The sequence below is a fragment of the Sander lucioperca genome, chromosome 11 (genome assembly GCF_008315115.2).
Source record: "Sander lucioperca isolate FBNREF2018 chromosome 11, SLUC_FBN_1.2, whole genome shotgun sequence".
NCBI lineage: Eukaryota > Metazoa > Chordata > Actinopteri > Perciformes > Percidae > Sander > Sander lucioperca.
Genome location: NC_050183.1, coordinates 31,253,598 through 31,279,048, shown reverse-complemented (window position 1 = coordinate 31,279,048; position 25,451 = coordinate 31,253,598). Strand labels below are relative to the sequence as shown.

General features: G+C 40.1%; 1 protein-coding gene and 1 long non-coding RNA gene across 2 annotated transcripts in view; one reads left to right on the top strand and one right to left on the bottom strand.

The window, feature by feature from the left end:
* Positions 1-25,451, top strand: part of LOC116058719 (inactive N-acetylated-alpha-linked acidic dipeptidase-like protein 2) — a 457,605-nt gene that overhangs the window by 30,693 nt on the left and 401,461 nt on the right. The gene's annotated exons all lie outside the window — the stretch shown is intronic.
* LOC118496229 lies at positions 18,850-19,597 on the bottom strand. The gene is made up of 2 exons (XR_004898747.1): positions 19,376-19,597; positions 18,850-19,233 (listed from the first exon to the last, which is right to left on the bottom strand). It is a non-coding gene; the product is annotated as an uncharacterized LOC118496229 (long non-coding RNA).

The following is a 25,451-nucleotide window of genomic DNA, read 5'->3' as shown; positions in this document are numbered from 1 at the left end:
GGTGTTAGCAGTGCAAGGGCATTGATTAAACAGTGCAGGAGTAAATGCAAACAGGTAAACAATGCAGAAGTAAAAAGTAAACAGTGCTAGACAGTAGAGATGGTCCAATACCATTTTTTGCTTCCCGATACCGATTCTGATACCTTAATTTGCGTATTGGCCGATACTGAGTACCGATCCGATACCAGTGTGTCATATATTTTATTATGTTTTAACAACTGTATACTACTATCCCTGAATGGATGTGATATGATTTCTATCATTGTTGTCAGTCTGGCTCAGGTTAAACTCTTTGTGAACAAACATGAACAAACACAAACAATGAACGCCACAGAACTTTCTTTTATTATCCAGTTTGACAATCCGTTATAACGGAAAAAGAACATAAATAAACTACTTTAATGTAGATTTTCTTTAGGACTTTCTTACGTGGTATCGGATCGGTGCATGGACTCAAGTACTTCCCGATACCGATACCAGCGTTTTAGGCAGTATCGGAGCCTTAGGATAGTAGGAACATCTCTACTAGACAGGAGGTGAAGTTTTGTTCAGCAGAGTTACAGCCTCTGGAAAGAAGCTGTACCTGAGCCTGCTGGTGCGGGAACACAGTCTCCTGTATCACCTGCCAGATGGAAGTAGGGTGAAACGACCATGGTTTGGGTGGGTGGCATCCTTGACAATGGTTTTGGCTTTGTTTGTACAGCGTTTATGATATGTGTTGTGGATGGAGGGGAGTTGGGAGCCAATAGTCTTTTGGGCAGATTTCACTACTCTTTGTAGTGCCTTGCGATCAGCAGCATTGCAGTTGCCATACCATACAGAGATGCAGTTTGTGAGTATGCTCTCAATGGTACAGCGGTAGAAGTCTGATAGAATTCTAGGACATAGTTGTGCTTTCTTAAGGGTCCGTAGAAGGTGAAGGCGCTGATGCGCCCTGTTATAATAGCAACTGAAGTTACACTGAAGTTACTCTTGCATTGCCAGACCTTCCTCCTCAGCGCTGCGGAGGAGGGTCTGGCTAGTCCACACAGCATTCTGGGATGGGAGAAAAACATGCTCTGGTTTATTGGTATTTCTTTACGCCAATCACAATCGTCTTAGGCAGTGCTAAGTGCCGCACAAAGCAACGGTGCCTCTGCAAAATAGCCTCGGAAAGAAACTTGTTTTGGAGGAACATGTGTACGTTCAAAAGTTGTTTTAGTTGTGCAACAGAAAACTCAGATAGGACAGATAGTCTATTTACCCTGCAGAGATCTGAGGAGCAGTTAGTCCTCATAAATCAACCTCATTAGGGACATCCGGCGGAATTTCCGGCGGCACCTGAACAATCCCGGAAAATAAACGTCATTGATATAGACTACACTGAAGTACATTAAAATAAGTAATCTTTCTTCCTGACACGTTAAAGTGACATTAAGAAAGGGCCCCTAATTATATAGAACCTACAGTATAAGGTGCTGTTTGATTGATCAGCCCAGAGAAGCTCTTTCCATCCTGAAGTCTAAATGGGGTGATAATGGTACAGGTAGCAGGTTTGAGCAACTACAAATGCCATCTAACTTCATATCTTGGCTTTATTTACACAAGGCTGTTCACCAGCATGTAATTTATCTTATCATATTTGCAAGGCCAACCCCTCAGTAGTAACTACAGAAATGTCTTGTCATCTTGGAGAATAAAAGTTTCCATTCTCCATCCGTGGTATAGAATAAATCATCTGACGGCAACAAGTCAAACTTCATGGTAGGACTGGCCATCTGCATAGTGTAAAATATGGCTTGTGTATCCCAGCTTGAACAGACAAGAAAGAGCAAGCAACAGCAGGAATAAATAAAAGTGTTGATGGGGTTTTTGCTGAGCGTGCATATGTACTGCTCAGTCAACAATGGACTTCATTACGAGGATAGACACTCCGAGATCTGTGGTTACAGCACAGTGGGTACCAGTCATATGCTCTGTGTCTGTGTGTATGTGTGGGTGTTTTTATGAGTGCATTTACTGCATGTGGCCCCTGTTTTTGTGATGGTGATTTTCCATTTGTGTTTAAATCAACATGAATGAGAGAGCCTTATAGTAGTCTCGCAATTCGAGATCTCCTCAGCGCTTTTAAGTAAGGTCTGGCTACACCAGGGATACATTCTGCGATAGGAGAAAAAAAACCTCTGGGTTGTTTGCATTTCTTTAAACCTGACTGCCTCTGCAAAATGGTTTTGGGAAGGATCTTGTTTTGGTGGAACATTTGCACCCCGTAAAAGAAAACGTCACATAAAATATTAAATGAAGCTAACTGTTCACACAATACACGTGAGCTATTTAAATTAGCTGGATACATGGTTAAAACGTAATTTGATCTTACCAGTGTAAGTTTAGCATCGTTTCTGTTTTTTGGGTTGTATATTTGCAGTGCGTTTGTGTATTTTGGTTGTGTTGTGTGTATTTGCAGCGCGTTTGCTAAATACTGTGCATTTGTTGTCAAATTAATGAAGATGTTTTCTTAATTTGCTTGTTTTGTCTATTTGCGTGTGTTTCATTAAGTTGCAGTGCGTTTGCCACTGTCGGCCACTGAAGTAACGCCGTGTACTTCGTCCATAGCAAATCCCCACCAATCGGTCCCAAAACCTCCCAGTCAGATTGTAAATGCCGTAAACATGTTCTTTGTAAATCTTTAAAATCATTCCCTGAAAGAACCAAGCAGGCCTGCCTTATTGCAGGATCCACATTTTCTTCAAAACCTGCCCTGTCATTTTCTAGCTCCAAGGTTTTTTGTTGTTTCCCGAAGCGAATGGATTTTGAAAACGGCAGGCAATTATACTGGAATTTTTCTCGTAGGCCACCAAGGTGAGAGAAGAGAGATAGAACAATAGCAGTTGTTGCATTTTAATAGGGGTGGTGATGTCACAGCATTTCACACCTTGATGTGACAACTGTAGAGTCTGCTGGGAGAGTGTGTTTGGTGGCTGTTCCTTGTGACTACAAAGCAGCGACCATTTTGGAGAGGGCTGGGGTTGCATGGAATGGCAGACTGGTTCATTTCCCAACAACTCCAGTTTAAGTTGCAAAAATAAACAAGTGAATGTTGAGTTCCATGGATCCCTAAATGTTCATTTTGTAAATTATGGTCCTATTTATTTAAAAATAGAAGATAAAGCAGGGGATGCTTTAGGGCGTGGCTACACGCCGACCTGTCAATCATGATAGAGACTTAGCAATGCGTATCCATGGCCGTGTAAACATTAAAATAGATTTAAAAATGTTTTTGGGTGTTGCCAATGTTTTCATCTAACACTTTAACCCACTCACTGTGTGTTTTCACTTCATCAAAGGTAATTGGAACATTTTGGTCGCCAGAAAATGTCTTGATCAGCGTTCTGCCAACCAAGCTAGGTAGCTAGTGCTAGCAATAGCTGGTAACTTAAGAGAAAGTCAGCCGATTTCCAATGAGCTCTGTGTACTGCCATACATGCAGATGAATGGCACCAGTAGCTGGAGGTCAATGTTTAACAGGCAGCAAAACTTTGCTGGATGACTTGTGTCGTGAAGGGTTAAAAATTGGCAACTTTTCCCTCTTTAGCGTTTAGCTTAGCATAGTGCCATTGAAACCATACACAACAATGGCATAGACTCGTCATCCTACCCACCTTTGCCGTTTTGTCCAAATATTGTCACTCCTGGCTCTAAAATACCAAGATGGCGACAACAAAAACGCAAACTGCTGGCTTCAAAGCGGCAGTCCACAAACCAGTGGGTGATTATACATCCATTATTTTTACATTACATTACATTGATGTGTTTTATCTGCCTTTAACTGAGTCAACTGTAAGTGTAGCTTGGATTTACAACAATAATAGATTCCTATGGTGATCATCATTGTCTCTAGAGATTTTTTTAAACCAGCCCTCCTGCATAGCCACGCATATCTGCTGTTGATTCATATGACCAGTATGTTGCAAATGTTTGTGACTTCACCAAGTAACCACTACTTGTGCTACTTCCAGTGGAACAGTTGCAATAAAGCTCACAGAAGTAAAGAACATATGCATTAGCAGAATATACATAGGTTATACTGCAGAATTGGAGAGTTCCAATACTACTTTTTCATTATGACATCTGAATCACTAAAAGTCCAGACACACTCCATGGTGTTGTCACCTCGGGTCTCGGTTCTCTTTGCTTTCACTTTGCCTGTCTTGATGGAACATTTCATCAGAGTATTTGATAATTAATGACATAACTTCATTAGTGCCCACAGGTTAAATTGTTATCACCCATGCAATTATCATGATCACTCATTAGGAAACTCATTTCAGTGTTAAGAAATGTCATCGACACAGGCATTGCAGCCCAGAGCTGACATCACTGCGGGTGGACATGTAATCAGTGCTGGTATTGATGTGATTGTAGCAGGTAAACATGACAAAAATGTCATCCTCACAGATCATAGCGTCAATACTGCTGGTAGAGACATGAAGTCAGAGGGTGGAAACATCATCACCAGGAGTCAAAATATCATCACAGTCATCACTGAACTTAAGAATCTTATCATGCTTTGTAGAAAAGTAATCAATCAAGGTAGAAAAATACAAACTTGGCAAACAAAATTGGCATGCCACTTAAAAAAAAAAGTGCTTTTCAATGCAAAAAAGAATGCACAATAATAAAAGAACAAAGGACTATGAAAGATTGCTAAAACAAAATATTTTATAAAAAAAACAGCAAAACACTGTAAAAATGTCTTAAAAGCTGATGCTGATTTGGCAAGACTGAGAGACGGGGATATGTATAACAAAGAACCATCACCCTTGGTAACAAGAAGTGTGTTCAGAGCCGTCAGGACTGGGCCTGCCCTAATGGATTGAGGCACCATTCAACATCATAAGGATCAGGATCAACATCAAAATAAACTTCTTTGTAATTTCATAATTTGCATGGCTGTCATTTCAATTAATATTTGAAGTTTATTGCGGTTGGCAGGAAAAGTGCTGTGAGATTCTGGATCCAACTCCAGCATGGCTATTTAGACTGAATTTACTTCTCAAGGTAGTTGGTGCAGGATTTGATAACTACCTCTCTATTGTATTTAGTCAATTTATTGAACATGTTAAAAAAAATACAAACACAAGGTTAAACTTATGAGCAAGAAAAAATAAAAACAAACGAGATCCTCAGCAATATATATGCAAAAAATAAGCAACTCAAATGATATTGTTCATGTTCAAAAGGGGTAGGGAGATGTTGGGAACTTTTCTTGTCCTACCCCCTCTTAATTTTTCATCAGCATCGCATCCATCAGTGTGCATGTTTAACTCAGTCGTCTTGAACAAATCAACTCTTCTAGACAAAAACAAGAACAAAATAATCTGAACAGATTAAAAAAACATTCAGCAAGCAGTCCAGAAACAAGAAACAAGAAATAACCACACAATAAATCACTGATCCAGCTCATAGCCATTCAATATTTTGTTTCTGAAGTTTTTTTTCTTCCTGCACGGGCAAGATACAGAGTCCAAAGCCACGCTAGTGGTTTTGTGAGGCTGTTCTGAGGCACAGGTGCGTAGAGCTAAATACTTACATCAGTATGCTAACAGTGACAATACTAACATGCTTTTGTTTAGGAATAATGTTTACCATGTTCATCTTAGTTTAGCATGCTAACATTTACTTACAGTGGCACTAGACACAAAGTACAGTACCTTAGTTATGCATGTATTTAATCATAAACCAAAGTATTGCACAAATTGAAATGTTGACCTGATGATAGAGCTAAATAAAAAGTGATGGGATCATCAAAGTTATTACAATTTATCCTGCTTGGGACATTCATTTCTGTACTAAATTCCATGGCAATCCATCCAAAAGTTGCCGAGATATTCCAGACTGGCTATCATTGCCATCCCTAGAGCCATGCAACTAGAATGCAGGAAATGACTGAGTATAGTAGGTAACTTTTTGATAAATAATTGCAGTCAGTGCTAATCTCCATCACAAATGTATCCAGTTTCCAGTACGTACAGTTTTACTGAGGGAATATTACGGTTATTTTGGTTTTACTTCCAAATAAAGTGGTTTATTGTGTGACTGCACCTTCCTTGCCCCATCACATTTTCTTGTAGCAATATCACCATGTTCCTAGATCTCGGCAATTAAGTAAAATGTCACCTCAATAGATAAACAAATGGCCACATCCAAAAACTGAAGACCAAATTTGAAATAAATCGGAATTTTCCTTTGAAATCAGACTACATGACATAGAGGTGCTAGCTGCAAGCCCAAAGTAAATGTAATGCTCCTACTATTGAGTGGCAGAAATGATTATCTATGTGCTCATTATTTCTCCACAGCAGTAACTTGAGACAGAATGTAGAATGAATCAGTATGGGTTAAAGGAAGCATGTCATCTGGTTATTCATTAGATAGCACACAAAGACGCTGATTACGATGAATGTGTCGTATGATACTGTGGGTAAAGCACAAAAACATCTGCACAGTGAAGCTATTTCCCTCATGTCAGTCCCTCCAGAAAAACGCGATTATGCGATCGCATAATTCAATGCATAATCTGCCAATGTCCGCATATTTATGCGGGGGTCATAGGCGCCGATACCATGGGTGCTCCGGGGCTCGAGCACCCACATGTGCCAGACAGCCAGTAGGCTACATACATTTTAAAAATAAAAAGTGCAGTTGGTGCTAAGTGGAGCGTCTGTCATAATGTGATTGGTTATGTCGCTGTCAGTCCCTTGCTCCATATCCTATCCACCAATCACAGCGTCTCTCGGATGAAAACGCCTCTTTAGTGACCCCGCTCCATCCCCCCACTATACAGTGCGTGTATACACACAGTAAAATTTCCAGCGCCACGGTATCAGAAATAGGACAGACGCACAACAGGGTTTCCGCTATGTACACCGCGCACCACCGCTCCTTCAGCTGTTTATGAAAAGTCATAAACTCGTAGCGCCGTCTGCTCTACTGAACTCAAGCGAACTGTCATCCGCGCTCTCTCCCCCTAGGGTGAGCAGAGCAACTGGAACAGTGACAGGGCGTCATCACTCGCGAAGTTATGGCAACCAAATAAACAACAGGGCGAGTACTACTTCACTCAATAAGTGATAAACAGCGACGAAATCCGCGACATGAAATCCGCACTCACGCCCGTGAAATATGTCAGCTACAGTTTATTGGAAAATAGCATTGTGGACACTGAAGTTGATGAATTTACTGTTCATCAGACCCCAGATGAGACGAACGTTAGATGAGAAGCTAACGTTAGCCACACTGCTGTGATGGCCCCTCTGCCTCTGAAGAGTTGCCGCTGCAGGAGACTGTGTGTATTCCTCCGACACGCTGTAGTAACGTTACTGATTTAAAACCGTTTTCCAGGTTAGTGGGGGTGCATACCGCTCAAAACCAACATGAAAAATGTAGCTAGTAATGTTCACTCAGCGTTTTGTTTTGTTGTTAAACTATGTGTAAAATGAGCGGTGACGTTAAATCACCCTACGGTACCGTCTATTTTCTGGATGGTTTTAAGGTAACGGACAGTACCTATTAGCAGATAAGCCCATACTCCGTGCAACACCCCCCTCCTCCCCGCTGAAAAAAAACTCTAGAGGAAACACTGGAAATGCAAACATTTTTGGACTACTTTTTTTTAAACGGTGTGCGCCCGTGAGCACCCACGAAGGAAAACATAAATCGCCGCCTATGGCGGAGGCCACATTTTTTCAAACACGCCGCACTTTCGCCACATAAATTGCCGTTTCTGTTGCAAAAAAGTCACATATCTTAGCAGAAAGTTGAAAAATGTTGCGTTTACTTCACACAAGAGCAGCCATTTTCCCCTGTTGCCATGGGAACGTTATGAAATGACGTAATTACGCGACGTGAACATGATCGAAAAGCTGCAAACCCCACGATGAAGCCATGATGAAACCACAGTTTTTGCAAGTTCCTGCAATTTTTGCAAGTTCCCGCAATTTTTGCATAAAATTGCATAAATATCCCACATATTCCATTGCATTTTTTAAGAAAACGTGCCGCATAATCAAGGATTTTTGCTCACAACAATCACAAAAAAACTCTTTCTACAGTACATGTGGTTTTGTATCTTCTGTAGGGTTTGATTTATGCTGTGGAGCTGTATTGCTCTCACGTTAAATCCTATTTTAAAGAATACACAAGTCAGAACATAACATCCAGTCTCCTGGTGCTTCAAATAGCACTGTGAATATTACTGCACCTGAAAGAGAAGAAAAGGAACTCAATAAACAAGTGAAATGCATACCATAATTGAATCCTACAATGTAGAGCTCCTTTGTGCATTTACATTACGTCGATTGCTTTGAAGGTGCAGCTTAACTGCAGTGAGGCTGATAGATGCAGTTGTGCTGCAGGAGAGAAGTGGAGAGAACTTGTACATGCACAGAACTTCAGATCTTAACAAGCGTGTACGGTTGAAAACAATAGTAAAATAATAGACTTCTTATTGGCGGATAAAGGCAAAATAACAGTCACTGTCTTTAAGCAGAGGTTTGAGCTTTTTTCCTATATAAGTCACTAAGTTTTGTATAATAAAAATCATGAAATTGTAAACAACTATTGCTGAAAAGTACTTCAATCTGCAAAGCTGCTGGCTATTTAACAGGTCTACTCATCACGTGTCCGTTTGATTTTCAAATAAACAGCTTAAATGATGTAAATATTACATATGGGGAAGTAGTAGTCTGGATCAACAGAAGTACATTTCCTGGATGAAGCCTGAAATCCAGTGCAATGTCAGGCTTTGTCCCTCACCTTCCCCTCTCTGTGTGTTGCCGTTCTTAAAATCCCTTTGATAAAAGGAAACAACAACAAACTTCGGGCTAGCAAGCTACACGCTGGAAATGGCAAACGTTACGACCTTTAAGTTTATGTCTAGGAGAAGTTAAGACATAACATAAACCGTTAACCCAAACCTCTAAAGAAGAGAAAACCAGAAAACCAATAAGCTAACTGTCGAGACATTTCAGGGCAGCGTAATAATCAGTTTATTTTACAATATATTATTTAGGGCTGTCAATCGATTAAAAAATGAATCTAATTAATTACATACTCTGTAATTAATTAATCGAAATGAATCGCATACATAATTAACGGTGCCTGAACCGATACTTTTTAAGAAAGTAAAAAAAGAAAAGAAAAAAAAAGGGTACTAAACAACAGTTGGTGACATTAAAGTGCCCATATTATGAAAAAATCACTTTTTCTGGGATTTGGGGTGTTATGTTGTGTCTGTGGTGCTTCCACACACATACAAAAAATCCGAGCAGGCTAACCGCAACCATTAGCTCGCATGCTAACGCTAGCATGCTAACGCTAGCATGCTAACGCTAGCATGCTACCTCATTCTCAATAGCAAAGCACTGCTACAACACACACAAGTTCACCATAATCTACAAAAGAACTACTTACATGTGCGCCTTCATTTAGAAGTCTCCCAGCTAATCCTGCCTTGTAACTGACCGAAGTTGTAGAAACAGCCTTTCTTTTACTGTCTATGGAGCTAGCTAGCTGACATGATCTACATCTGAGCTACTGCACATGTGCAAGTGCAATCAAAGATAGTACAGAAGAAGAAGAAAAGAGGTCTCACTCTGTATCTAAAACAGAGACCAGCTGAAAAGAGGAATTACGTATAGGCTATTTGTCGGCTTGTTGAGCCGCGTGTTGCCAATGCGTACATCGGTTTGAATTATAATTTTTTTATTTGCTCTCACAATCGCTTCCCACTGCCAGGGTTACAACTGGAATAATAGGCTAAAGCAACGACAGTTTATGGAAAGGACAAGTGTAATTATGGTCAGATCTTGTGCCTGACTGATGGTGAAGTGATATTGATGATTAAGCGTTGTGATTTATGCATCTACAGCGTCGGTTATTTTTTTGCCGGCTTTCCTCCTGTTTTAGGAAGCAGTGACTGTATTGCATTTTGCCTGCAAAACCATGGCTGTGTTCTTCATATTTATGTAGAATTATAGTTTGCTCTTCTTACGTAAAATATGCAGCTCTGGTAGATGTTTGCGATTGGTCATGCTGTGCAAACACCGTCGCTGGATTGGGAAACCCTGGGTTGATTGAACTAGTTGTTAACCACCGTCGTGACACAGCTTATACAGGACCGCGGTTGTTACGGTTAGTGAAGCCGGGTAACTGAAATAAATCCAGGGCATGTTGATCTTGATATTAGTAGTACAGGCCTCTGGAAAGAAATAGCAACTGAACTACAGACTCAAACAAAAACACACAGTACTGACCTTCCTAGCTGTCCACAAAACAGAGAAACAGAGGTTAAAACAAATGGCAGAGAACCCCCTACAAGCTTCAGATAACTGGAATGCATGAACAAATAACAGCCAACAACAAAGAGTAGTTCACCAACTAAAACCAGCATGACAGGAAGCTCTGTGGTAAGAGGAAGTGGTAAGGCCTTGGATCTGGGAACTTATGGTCCGTTCATGCCACCTGGGAATATCAGGGACCACCCCCGTGATTACGTTGTTTTTCCGACTGGCAGCGTTCATGTGCTTCACTGTCTATGCGTGTTCTTCTTCTGTTATATTGTCGTTTGGCATAACAACTTGTTGCATAACTGCCTCCAACTGTTGGGCGTAGCCTAGAGCATCAGGTGTGTGAAAACATGGAAGCAACAATAACAAAGATTTTTTTTTTTTTAAATCAAGCTTTATTGAAGAATGTGGATATACAGTAGGAAGCAACATCTTCTGTACATGTTAACAGTCTACGTTCTAAACGAGCCAGGGGGTTACTAAAGAAAAAAAAAAAAACTAAGCAAAACTTCATACAAATATTTTGTAAAGCTTACAAAGGTCATATGATCTAACAGCTTTTTGTGTTTGTACAGTTAGAAATAGAAAAAAAAATATTGTTTAAAGGGGTGATAGAATGCAAAACCGATTTTACCTTGTCATAGTTGAATAACGACAGTTCGGTGGGTAAATAGGACACATAGAAGCTCAAAATCCCATTGATACCCCTATCCTCTGCAAATCTCACATTTTGAAACTGCCGCTGAAAATGGGCGAATCTCAACAAAGCTGGAAGCTGACGTCAGCATCCCAAATCCATCAATCAAAGTCTTTGTCACGCCCCAACATTTGCATAGGCTACACCACTGACCTGAGGTCAGCTTAGTCTTCTGAATCTAGCTAGGTCATGCAGATCTCCAGAGGTCCGCTATTTAATTACTAAATTCACTTCTGAGACTTTTTTATGCGAGAAATCAACTATGTAGAGGTCAAATATAGGCCGTTTTACGAAAATGTATGGCTAATTGCAAATTTTGTCCGACTGTGTGTTGCAGTTCAGCAGGAGCTCAGCAGGCTACGTGACAGCGACCGGTGCTGCCTCGCCGCCCGGCATGTCCTACTTCATAGACTCCGGCTCGCTGTGAGCTAGCTGGATCTCCGTCACGAAGGGAAGCCCGCGGCGCTCCATACTCTGGGTTACTGGACTACAAAATGCCGAGGCCCTGATGAAGCTCCAGGGCCTGCAGCTAGCCGCGATTCATAGGATTGAAGGGACAGTAGCAGTTAACGAAATCCCTAATGTTCACAAAAATTCATTAAATTCAAATTGGACACCATAGTTAGCTTTATAAGACCTTGGGGTACATGTTATGTAAGTGGCGTGACGAAATTCAAACTGTAAATATACGAAAGTTATGCTGAAAGTGTAGCAACGATCTTTTCCCATAGGATTAAATGGGACACATAGCCTAGCTTGCAGCTCCGGAGCTCCGCGGAGCCCCGAGCCCCGGTCGTCCAGTAACCGAGAACCGGTGACTTTAACTGGGTATGGAGGTTGCCGCTTTCTCGTCAGACTGTGTGGAGCTCCTAAAGTCCGACATGTCTTACTAAATTTGCAATTAGCCATCAATTTTCATAAAGCGGCCCATATTTGAGCTTTATATAGTTAATTTCTCGCTTAAAAAAGTCTCAGAAGTGAATTTAATAACGAAATAGCCCGACAAACAATGTATAACTTTGCAGTGTCTGAAATATGAGACCTGCTGTCTCGTCTCCAATGTGTTTCTATGGGGTTCGCTCAAACCAGTCAGCGCGCAGCTCATCTAAATATTCATGAGCATACCATATTTGCTCTTGAACAAGCTCTTGTTCCAAATAGAGCCATATTCACAGGGTAGTTAAGGGCCTAATAAAATAGCATTTGGGCAATTTTCAGCCCAACCAATGTTACATACCCTATTAGGAGACCTTAAGGAACAGTGTAAAATACCCTATATAATCATTCTATCACCCCTTTAATATTGGCAGCCAGCTCCAGAAAGTATGACAGTTTCTTTACTTTATCTCCTAGCAATTCCGTGGCCTGAATACCTACTACTTTGAGTGAGTCTGTCATGGGGTAGTCTTTATTTTCTGCATGCCTGGCATATTTATGTTCAGCGATTCTCTTTCAGTTTACTATTTGTTCTCCCCACATAGAAATAGCCACATGATTAAATACATTAATTAATACATAAATAAATAAATATGCCTATGAAATACATCCTAAAATACATTTATTTATTTCAGGGGACTTATTTCATAATGTCACATTTATTTATTTGCCTCTCTATTTATTCCCACTTCATCTGGTTCCCAGCTAGTGCGGTGCCTGCCGCTGAGACTGCTTCGCAAGGATGAGAGCGGGTCACACCCGCTCGGAATATGGACAAGAGTCAGCAACGTGCTGGTGGCTAGCTTCTAGCTTGCTAGCTAGCTGCTACTTGATGAAAATGGCAGCAGCTAGACCCAGCACCGAAGGTCTGATCCCCATGATCTGATCCCAAACCACCCGATTCTCCGCCGGATCAGCAAAACGTAGCGGCAGCAACAAGAAGTTTGCTGGGATCCGACCTTGGCACGTTACAGCCGTGAACTGAAAGTCTATCTCCGGAGCTGGTATCCACTATCTTCACGGCGAGAGAGCCACGCCCCTTCATTTGAATATAAGAAACAGAAATAGAGATGGAAATAAATAAATATGACATAATGAAATAAATGTCCCCTGAAATAAATAAATGTGACATTATGAAATAAAAGTCCCCTAAAATAAACTATATTGACTCATTTATATATTTATAGTTATTTATAAACTTATTGCCTCATTTGTTTATTTCAGGATGTATTTCTGCATATTTATTCATTTATGTATAAATTTATTTAATATTGAATATAATGGCATTCCTTGTTGTAGATGGTATACTACATCAGTGGTATTGCAGTTAATACATCATTTTATTGTATACTGTAGGTTTCATTTGAGTGTACACCTTTTGAAGCTGTTAGTTTGTGTCACGGTGATGACATCTACGACACCTGAAAAAGCCTTGTGGCGGTTGTAGCACATTTTTGTCTCCCGGTAAGAAGAAGAAGACTTTAATGATCCCCAAGGGGATATTACATTTTTACACTGGGTTATTACATTACACACATGCACCTTCTACATGGCACTAATGGAGAAATGTCAGAGTGAGGGGGCTGCCCCAAGCAGTTGAAGTTGGGGGCTCAGCAGTGCCCAGGAGGTGAACTGGCACCTCTCCAGCTACCAACACACTCTGTACAGACTCCATTATTGGTCCGTACGGGGACTTGAACCAGTAACCCTTAGGTTCCCAAGCCAAATCCCCGCCTGAGCTACTGCTGTCCCAAGGGTGAGAACAATAAAAGCTATACATTGTGAAAACAAGCAAATCATCAACAATTATTGGAAAATCGTTGAAGGCGATACACTACTTAAGGATGTGTTTACATCTACACCAGCCGTCAGTTTCAGATTTATGATGGACTTGCTGTTAATCAACCAGTTCTACCCTGATTACCTGGCAGCTGACACCAGCCTTGATATATCTGTGAGCTGTCACTTGTTTTTACATGCCCTAAAGAAGACTGTGAGTCAAAACACATTTATTAAAGTCTTTTTAATTTTTGCAAAATAGTCTGCCTTGGTAATTTTTGGTTATGACTCATTGATCACAACGCTAAGTACAATTCTTACCTCCCTCTCTTTTTTGTCTCCCTTGATCTTAAGTGATTTAGTTGCCTTCCCTAACAATACCGTAACCATAGTTTATTGGCTGTGATCACAATCTTTCCCTAACCATAGCTATACTGTAGTTGCCCTACTCAGGTATTGTGGGAGAAATTTTTTTTAAAAAGTTGGCAGTGGGCATAAAAGACCAGGGGCGGTGCTAGAAGGGAGGCAAGGGGTGGCACCAGCCCACTGAAATATGATTGCCCCCCCCATCCATTAGGCTATAGTGCTTTAATTTTGCCAATTGTCCCCATCCTTGTCACATGACCAATTTATATTTCCATGATGACTATCCAAAATTCTGATACCATGGAACTAGCACTGGAATTTAAAAAGAAAAGTGGCAGACTGAGCCTATAGAAAATGTGTATTGCATTTGAATATACTATTTGTTTATAATGAAAACAAGTGAAATTGCCAGGGTTGAAACTCATTTATACTTTATTTGCAGAAGAATGAACAAAAAGTCTGAGTCAGAGATACATTTAATCAACCAATATATCAGCATTTTCTACTGTTAGGGGCCAGTGCATGTCAACTAGCTGTCACACCAAAAAACATTTAAAAGCAAAATCAAGGAAGAACTCCACTTTGACCATTACATCTCCTCAATATTCTGACACTTTTGTGAGTGCAAAACTGTGGTGCAATAGGCCATTTGTCTGATCCAGGGCTCAGATTTGTTATAAAGCTAAAAGGCAGTATAACAGTGAGGATTTGCTCACTGCTCTAATTTCTCTGTTTGGCCCTTTACTTCACTGCCTTGCACTCACACACAGACACACATGAGCATACAGAACACAGCCTGTTGGAGTTTAATGGATTTTTACAAACCAGTACTTGGATTGTCACAGTCTAATAAGTTTGAGTGCAGTTAATTGTATTTTCGTCTCTGAATGTGTGTATCTGAGTCAGGAGGATAAGGACAGAGCTGTAGTATCCCTTGTGAGTCTGACTTACTTGCCTCATTACCATGCCTCAGTCTTTGCCTGAATTCTTACCTTGTATGTAAATTAGTGGAGGAGAGTAGAGAGGAGTTGAAGCCAGGTACTGTACCAGCCAACTGTTTCTGCTCTGCTACAGACAGCCAAAATCCACCATTCTTTCCCCAATACAAAAACACATTGCGACGTTAAGCTCAAGCTAATTTAATGAGTTTGGTTACAGTCTAGTCTGCAGCATGACATGTTTCTCTATGTTTGTAAGGACTATGCTTACCGGTCTGTTGTGATGTGTTAGAGGGTAGTGGCATAAACGCAGAGACCCCACAAATACATACACTCGCTTCTACTCCACACACAAATATTTCCACTAATTTATATTGGCTGTTTAGCCAGCATGAGTGTAGCTTGACATCCTAATTAAAAATGGGATAGTCCTGATTGTCAATCCTCTGTCCTTGTCACCATTATAAGACTTAAAGGGTAACTACTGTTTTTTTTTTTTTTTAAACTGGACCCTATTTTCCTATGTTTTTGTGTCTAAGTGACTGATGCGAACAACAGTCTTTGACATTGGTCCAGTATTAAGCAAGATCACTGCAGCTGGCAGCGGCGAAACAAGCTACAATGTAAGTTAATAGGGCAATTGTCCAACCTTCACGAAAGTGCTTGTTTTGCCACTGACAGACTCAGTATAGAAGTGTCTGACAACATTATGGGAAGGATCCCTTCAGAGATAGACCTTTAAAACCTCTTTTGTTTAACCAGAAACAGCTCTGAAGTCGCTAGCGCTAAACCCACCAGACTATTTAAAAAAAGCAATATTTTTAGCGTGTATAGAGCCAACATATTTTCACATATTTACACAAAACTAGAGTTGTGATGGTTGGAAAAGTGGAAAGACGACCCAAAACGGCTTTTCATAGTTTCATTTTGTTTGTCGACTTTGAATGAAGTATATTGTATAATGAAGGCTAATCACCTGCTGTGAGCCAGGCTACACTAAATTGACCTAGAAACCAGAGGTCTTCTGCCTTAAGCTCAACCCATCTGGGAAGGTAATACTAGAAATAGTTGATCCTTTAATATATGCAGAAGCTATATCATTTTTCAGTTTTCATTTACTTTTATTTGGTTTGTCATTGATTTGGAAATTGGCCAAAGTGGCCATGGATGGATTTTAAAAAGTCATAAAGATATAAGTGACTTTCTGCCTGTGATTTGAGTTTAATACACTGACTTTGACTGGGAAATTTCTGTCTCATTTCTCAAGGCTTTGAAGGATTTAGCCAAGACCATGGCCCAGAAAAAAGCTTTTTAATGCATGTTTTGATGTCCCTGAGTTTGACATCTTATTTCCACACGAATAAGATGTACTCATCACTGCAGTGGGTATTTCTTTGCTCATGGGATGCATTTGTGATTCACTAACATGGTCTGATTCACCAGGGTGGGTTTTAACATGCTTTCCTGCACATGCTAAGACACTTCAGGGAAAGTCTTTCTACATAAGGTTTTGAACTTCTCTTTAACTGGGTCAATTTACAGTTGAAGCTCCAGAGAGGATTCCTACATTAACTGAACACTGTACAGTCTTGACATCACCTTGTCTATGCCATTATATCTATTTTACAGGGTATGCTGCTATACTGATTCCACCTACACAAAAGCTTTTTCTGGTGTTTTTAGGTTTTGTAATTTGTGAATATGTCTCACAAATGATTTGGATGACATTCTACAAAGGTCCTGGATCAGTATCAAGTACATGTTTTAGCCCACTAAGCCTGGCTGAACAGCCAACATTTAGCAACAGGAGGTTTTCCAGACACATCCACACATACCTTTTTTTTTTTTTTTTTTTTTACAAATCACATGGGTATCACTTTACAAAGAATGCCACACAATTTGAGTAGTTACCAGGAAACAAATGAGGATCGAATGTGGAACTAATTGTTAGTGAACCATTCAACTCATTCTCATGAACGTATGAAAATTCATGCACAACAATTCCAACAACAACCAACTGGTTAGGTATGGCGACAAGTTGACTGTCATGCGGCAACGTGACAGTTAAGTTTAGGCACATAAATGACAAGTTAAGATTAGAAAGAAGTTTGTTGTTTGGGTTAAAACACCGGTCTGCTTAAAGGTGCTTGTAGGTAGGATTGTGAAGATCCAGGACTTAGCCAAAGAATTTGAACATTAACAACTTATTAGTCCCTCCCCCCCTTTCTGCTAGAGGCCAAATGGTTTTACGGGTTTAGGAGAAACCTTAGGGGGAAAGGGTGTCTTACACGCCGGAAGACGGCTACGGGGGACGGGATCCCCGCTCGCCCGGGTGAAAGTCTTGTGTTGTTTGACCCATCCACCACCCCGACCAACCTCCCTACGCGGATTTTCGGCTTTTTATATTACTCCCTACCATTTTCGTGCTGTGGCCACAATATGCTTCCCATTGAAATACATTACTTCACACTTTCGTGCTGAACACGTATCAGTAGATTAAAATAACGTCACATTTACACGAACTGCCGTGAGACCGGGCTGGGAAGTAATGCAAGGAGGACGCCGTGTCAAGTCCTTCAACACCACCAATTTGATCACGTATATGAAGAACCGCCATCCAGGAGTTCACAAACAATATCAGGAGCAAGCTACTAGCAAGCAGCCTAAACGCAAACAGTGTCAGCTGCAGCACACATGTTGGCGAAAGTGTGGAGAGAGAGAAAAAAGAGGGAGGTGTGTGTCGGTGAATATGAAGTTAGCTGTGAACGTAGCAGTGCAGTTTTTCTGTTGGTGGATAAATGCTACTACTCCTCAAAACCCAAGCTAAGTTCTCATGTCTTGCTTGCTAGCTGCTGGTTAAAAAAAAAGTGAAGGGCAGGGTTGCCAGGTCTGTAAGACAAAACCAGCCCTATGGGCAATCAAAACCAGCCCAACGGCCAATAAAACCTTCCCAACTCCAGAACTCAAAATATTCTCCTGCCAAAACATATTACACCAACCCTTAACTGGTTTAAAAGTCCAACAGCATTACTAGAATGGTAAAATATATTGTCATATCTACAGAGTAACACCATACACGTTTAGTGTACCAGCATTGAAAGCAGTTTTCCCTAAAGCCATTTCACCTGGGTCCTAAATTTGCCTTGTGTAATTAGATTATCATTAATAAAAAAAATCTCTGAACATGTACACCAATTCACTGATGCGTAAACTAACTTGTTTTATTGTAAAGTGTGTACTAGTCTGTTTGCTGCCTTCGCTAGTGAGACAGGTGCTGGGCACGTCGTGTGTGTCCGAGTCTGGTCTACCCAAACAGCGGACAAAACAATTTGACCCGCTGCAATACTTAAGTAGCCCAATTGGCAACCCTGATGAAGGGTTTAGATTCAGCCCTAGGGTTTAGCCACAGAGGTAGCGGCAACTTCAGCACAGGCTCACTTAAGGTGGGCTGGCTTTAAGGTGGACCAGCTATTCTCATTTTAGTGACAAGCCATGTCTCCAAGTTTTGCTTTAGTGATAATTTCCTCACCAAACCAGGGAAAACCAAGATGGTTATAAAACTTAAACATTTTGTTCCTTAGTTATTGATCTATGATCCAAACTTGTTTACAGATATGAGTTAAACTGGACTTAGAGTACATTATACACTTGACAGAAGTAGAATAGGAGAGCCTTTGTGTTCTTGACACATTGAATATCCAATATCGTAAATCCCTAGCTTTCCCCTCAACTTCTTCAGGGACACAAACTGTTAAGGAGGAATGACTATTAGAACCCAAAATGCAGACAGTACTGAGAGCCAGGAGTGTAAATGATAACAAGGTTTATTAGAATGTACTCAAGAGTGCAAAGTCCAGATTTCCAGGGTGCAGAGCCAAAATAATCCAAAAAGGAGCGGGGCAGAGCAGGCTTGTGGCTGGATCCAGAGAATGGGATTTCTAGTCTTGAGAGTCCAATACGGGTCCTTGGCAGGAGTGGAGTGGTGGCAGGAGTCAGGTCCAAACGGCAAACTGATGCCACAAGAAACAGGATTAGAGGTCGAAAAAACATGTAGAACTAGCAAAAGTTGGCTGGAACAAGACTAATTGTGAAAGTTTTGGGTGTGATCTGACGCTGAGAGGAAGAAGAACCGGGTATATGAAGCGCAGGTTGATTGTGGCTGATGAGAAGCAGCTGGACACCTGGCTCCACCCTTGAAAGAAAGAAAGAAAGAAAGAAAGAAAGAAAGAAAGAATTTTCACGGTCTTAAACATCCGGTTGTCATGAAGGTAAGTAGCGAGGCTTGGACCTAAATGCAGTTCAGTACAGAAAACAGTTTATTAGCAAAAACTTACAAGTGGTTCTAAAAGCACGCAGGCCAGAAGTAAGGAAGCCAGGAATGAGCAGGCACACACAGTACCCCACACAAAAAAACTCAACAAAAACTTGACACCACTGAACAGCAACACATGCATCACACAGACAGAATGTAATGATCCCACAAGACACAAACGAAGCACAGAGACTAAATACACAGGTTAATGAGGAAACGATGGACAGGTGACACTAGGGCTGGGGAACAGGTGAAACACATCAGACAATCACAAGGGCGGGAAAACCAAAAGACAGGAAGTAAAACCAGACAAGACTAGGGAGAAAAGACAGACTTCAAAATAAAACAGGAAATGGGAAAACCAACAGAAAACATGAAACCAAGTAAACAAAGAAACTTGACACAGGGACTAGACGTGACACCGGTCACTGTGTTAAAAGTAATAAATGCGTGACGTACATAGGAATTGCAGTGCATTACTTTTAGTACTTTTATATGTATTATATAGCTACAATGTGGTTCATAAGAACAGCCTAATTCATTAATAAGTAACTTATCACATTTTTGTAGTTAATGATTAGTTATTGATTAGTTAATTGAGAATTGAGTAAGGTACAAATCAGAAACGACTTGATAATTGATGAATCATTAAAAAGTCTTTTCCTAATAATTCCTGATAGATGACTATATATATATTTTATTGATAATGAGAACAGACTGGCAGATCCTATATTAATGAATCATTAAGTAATGATTAGATCTTGAATATCTGTGAATCAATCACACTGACCACTTTCTTCATGAGTCTTTAACTCTGAACTAGTAACAAATATTAGACTAAACTGGTAACAAATCATCCATTACTAATTAATCAAACATGGGTTGTGCCAAGTGTAAGGGCCTCGCGCCTCTGAGGGCCTCGCACCTGGTTTGTAATCATGCAGTTTGTTTTTTTTCTTCCCAAAAGGAACAGCTAAAGCACTTCAAACACTTTGCTTCCTTAGAAAGATTGAATGAACTTTCTCTAACTGTGAGATTGGGCTCAGGATCCTGACTATACCAGTAACTGTGGCATCGGGTGAGCGAAGCTTTTCAAAGCTGAAATTGATTAAAAACTATTTGCGCACCTTCATGTGGCAGGACAGACTATGTGGGCTCGCCCTGCTATCAATTGAAAAGGATGTTACATTGAAGCTGGATTACAAGGACTTTATTGCTGAGTTTGCAGCCAAGAAGGTAAGGAAAGTGACTTTCACTTAATCTAGTATGGTAAATTGGACGCTATGTGTGAATATAAAGTGACATGCAGCTGAGCTGCCATGCTGTAGGTCAGACGGCCCAATATTCTGACAGCCTAATAGTCCGTTATCCCCAAAATACACAAACTCTGTGGAGTTTTTTTACCCTTAATATTTAATGTATTTTGACATGCAAACCATGTGTCTGTGTTTCAGCAAAAGCCAAGGAATGTGCAATTAAAATAAAGCAAATCTCTCTGTGACAGTGCCTTTCATCCTATCTATTTTGGCACGTAGGCCTATTTCAGCACCATGGACAAACGTCCACATTTAACACAAGGCACACGAGAACACACACACACACACACACATAGGATCATGACTATATAGATGTCGGAATTATGGGCAGACCCCGTGCGGGTTGACTGTGATTCTTGTTGGTGTATGTCAATGAGCAGGACACGTTAAGTTCGTTGCACAGGGCCACCACCCCATATATATATATATATATATATATATATATATATATATATATATATATATATATATATATATATATATATAATAAATATATGTAATAAATATTATTAACCTTTTTCCAGCACAACATCACATAGGTCTCTTTAGTCCAAAGACTGTTGACTCCATCACGTTAGCAGATCTATAACGTTGCGTTGGTTAGCCTTAGCATGTTTACAGTTAGCAAATGATTTTTACCTGCGGGGACTGTAATAAATAATCATTAGCTACTCTTTCAAATTTGATTAGGAGTTACTTATTAACTAATGGTACACTAACATGTTCGTTCCTCATTTGTTCCCAGGTAACTACTATATTGTGGCTCTTTATATAAAGTGTTACCATATATATATATATAATGAATCAACTGCCTCAACCAGCACTTCCTAATATTGCTCCAAATCCAGTAGCATTTTGTATTAATATGAATGTTTTTTTCCCAGACCCAGAATCCTTGGTACAAGGTTGTTAAAAATAATTTTTTTGTTAAACTGTAGTACATGTGTAGTAAGAACACAATCTGTACTGTCACAGGAAATGTACTGTATGTGTGCATGACACGATTAGACATCATTAGTCTTGCATTGTTAGCATTCTGTTTTTGTGCGTAAAAAGCAGGCAGCCAACATAAATGTGTCTTAAAATCAAGACATAATGAGGATCTGTTTGGATTTTTCTTTTGAGAATTTTGTACTTGCTAGATAGAGAAAATATACTTGTTGTTTCACTAAATGAAGATGCAAGGTGGTACAGTGGTTAGGTAGGAAGGGCCTTTCTGTTTAGAGTTTGCTGTTCCTGTATGGATTTCTTCCCACAGTGCAAAGACCTGCACGTTAGGTTAATTGTCCACTCTCACTTGGCTGTTGCGTGAATGTGAGTGTGAATGATTGTCTGTCTATATGTGTCAGCCCTGATCAGGGATAGGCTCCAGGAATATGCTCCAGACATATATGGCCTACAGGATATATTTTTGCCTTGCACAGATATTAAATATGTATGATGTGTAGATAACTAAATGATTCAACCAATAATTTTCTTACAAAGCCAACCTTTTTACTGTGCAGCCAAGGTTATAGTAGCCATTATTTTACCATGGAAATATGTATTCATTTGATAGGGCTTCTGTCAGCAAGTAATAATAATAATAATAATGAACAATATTAATAATAATAATAATAATAATAATAATAATAATAATATATTTATTTTATATAGTTCTTTAAAAGGTAGGCCTACTCAATGGCACTTTACATAAAAACAAAGACAGAAAAAGTAAAATCAGTAACATTGTCCTAAATACAACAATACAACAACAACAACAACAACAACAACAGTGACTACATTTACATGCACATAATATTCAGTTTTTTGCCCTAATTCCGAAAAAGACGATATTCCAGCTAAGCTGTTTACCTGGCAAATGAAAGTGAATATTCCACTAATATTCCTGTTTACATGTAGCCGCGCAAAATACATTTTTTTGTTCAAGCGGTGGCGGACTTGCTGGACCGTGCGAACACAGCCTCTCTCTTTTATTCCTTCAACCAGCCTCTTGAAAAGGTCGGCGTAGCGATGTGTGCGCATATCCAAAAACCTGTTGATATCCAAGTCTTTTATGATGTTTAAAAGTAGCTGTGTTTCTCCTTATTGGGTCTGCAGCCTTGCAAACTGTTGGCTGGTTGGTTTGTATACAGCAACCATAGCAATGCACAGAGCTGACCATAAGCCGTAAACAGGCAAGAGGCCGTAAACCGCTGTATACATGTCCAAAGTATGCATCTAAAACGCAAATAATGCCTGAATATCCCACATGTCTTAATCGGAAAATGCTGTAATTGGAATATCCAACCAAAATATATTGAGGTGATGAAGGCGTGGATGAGCGGTTCAGTGGATGAGAGGGAGGGGCGAAGACGGGCATTGCTTTTGAGATGGAAGAAAGCAGTTTTTGTAATGTAGTAAATGTGGCATTCGAAGGATAGGGTTTATTGACACCATGGTTATGGATGTGTGTGGAAGCAGGAATACTGGAGCCAATGATGCAGAGGCATAAATTGTGGCAGGGTTTGTTGCGGGATTTGGGGCTGATGAGGATTTCAGATTTGTCATAGTTGAGTTTGAGGATGATAGCTTGCATTCAGCTTTTTATATTTGTGAGGCAGTTTGTGAGGGCAGAGTGAGTGGGGGCAGTAAAAACATTTGGTAGAAATGTAGAGCTTGGTGTGGTCGGCATAACAGTTGAAATGGAGGCCATGTTGGGGCATGATGTGAGCAAGGGGAAGCATGTAGAGGATGAAGAGGGGACCAAGCACTGAACCATAAATGCTATATTTAATGTTGAACCTAGATCTAGATTCAGGTGATGCAGGGGTAGGCCGTGCTCCAGGATTTGTCTTTGTGTCCTGACAGACCCACTCCAAATCCAACTTTTGGTACTCAATCTAAGTTTAATTGTTGAGAAATGTATCACAGGGCTTAAATAAGGCTTTATTACGGCCATGGAAATGTAGGTTAGCTAAGATCGGAATTCAATAAATCACCACCTAACAAACTGAAAGCCATTGGAAAGTCATTTAGCATGTGGGAATTAATTTGTGTTCTTAAACCATGCCCTGTGTTCACATTTGAAGGAAAATGTTATCGTACTCTTGTGTGTATGTGCATGTGTGTGTGTGTTTGAAAGACAGACAGGTTTTCTTTAAGGTCAAATTCCATGGCTGATCCACACAATGTGCAGCGGGGCTGTGGTGCATCAGTGACGTGTCATATCCTATTTGTTTTCATAATGTCAGGTTGAAGGAGCATCAATCCAGTCAAAAAGGTCAATAGTTCAAAATCCACTTTCAATTTAAAGTTTAGAGAGGATGCATGCTGTAAACTGTTTTAAAGAAAAATGTATACTGACATAAACAGAGGAGAGACAAACACTACCATTAATATGAATTACAGCCACGGAGCACAATCTCACATGGTGATTGTTGTGTTATATAAGGATAAAATGTACTGTGTTATATCAAAGCACACTCATTACTATAGTGTGCTGTGTAACGCCATGAAATTAGTTCTCCTCGTGTTTATTTTAGTAATCCAGCCAACTAAAGGTAGATAGGTGATATATTACCATACAGGGCTCGAAATAATTTTTGGTGCATGAAACCTTTAAAATTACTAGCATTGAAAAATCTTTACCTGCACCAAAAATAATTTTACTACACCATTTGGTGTATTTGCGGCCGGATCAGAACATAAGAAATGCAACGTATTCCTTTTAATGTAAAGAAATGTGTTACAATGTAATTTGCTGACTTTCCCTTTAATTTCTTCGGAAAAACTGCACAGTTAAATACCTTCAGATTTTACGTGGTCATAGTCAGAGTCATCCTGAACAGGATTGCATTGACAATTTCAGCAAACCTCTGAAGGAAAAAATGTATTTCCATTTTAAAGTTTTTTTTAAATTAGAGTTTTAAAAATAGGCCATTTTCAATTTTGGGGCTGGGCGGTATGGCCTTAAATTTATATCACGGTATAATCTGAAGCACAGATGGTAACAGTACATATTATGGTATATTTGTTTTTCTTAAAACTACAATATAATTGCTTCAGAAGAGACACTGGTATCTCAACTGCATGGCAGCTATTACTGTACTCTTAGCTGTATTACAAGGACATATTTCACACACATTTATCAAACACTGCAGCACTATCCCGTCCTCTTTCTGGAGGAAGAATGTCGAAGAAATGGCTGACTAGAGGTCTGAATGGTTATACTGTAGAAACACAGTGAGCTGCCGGGCGTAACAACACTGTGTGCACGGCTGTTACAGCCAAAAAGCATAATATAAGCACTTTAAGATTATTTTTTTGGGCATTCCACCTTTTAATGGATAGGACAGCAATGGAAGGGGGGAGAGAGAGGGAGAAGACATGCAGAAAATCGCCACAGGTCAGACTTGAAGCCTGGACCTTCTGCGTCCAGGCAAAAACCTCTATGTATGTGCACCTGCTCTACCAACTGAGCTATCCTGGCCATGTGATAGGAACATTTTGAGCAGAAATCCATTGCACTTTTTTTTTGTTAAGATTATTTTTTGGGCATATTAGCCCCTTATTTATATATGACACCTGAAGACATGAAAGGGGAGAGAGAGGGGAAATGACATGCAGCAAAGGGCCGCAGGGCTGAGTCGAACCTGCGGCCGCTGCGTCGAGGAGTAAACCTATATATATGGGCACCTGCTCTACCAGGTGAGCTAACCAGGCACCCATCCCTTGCACTACAAAGCAAACCTGAAATTGACACATCAGGACGCACATAATCAACAAGCCTTATTTAATATA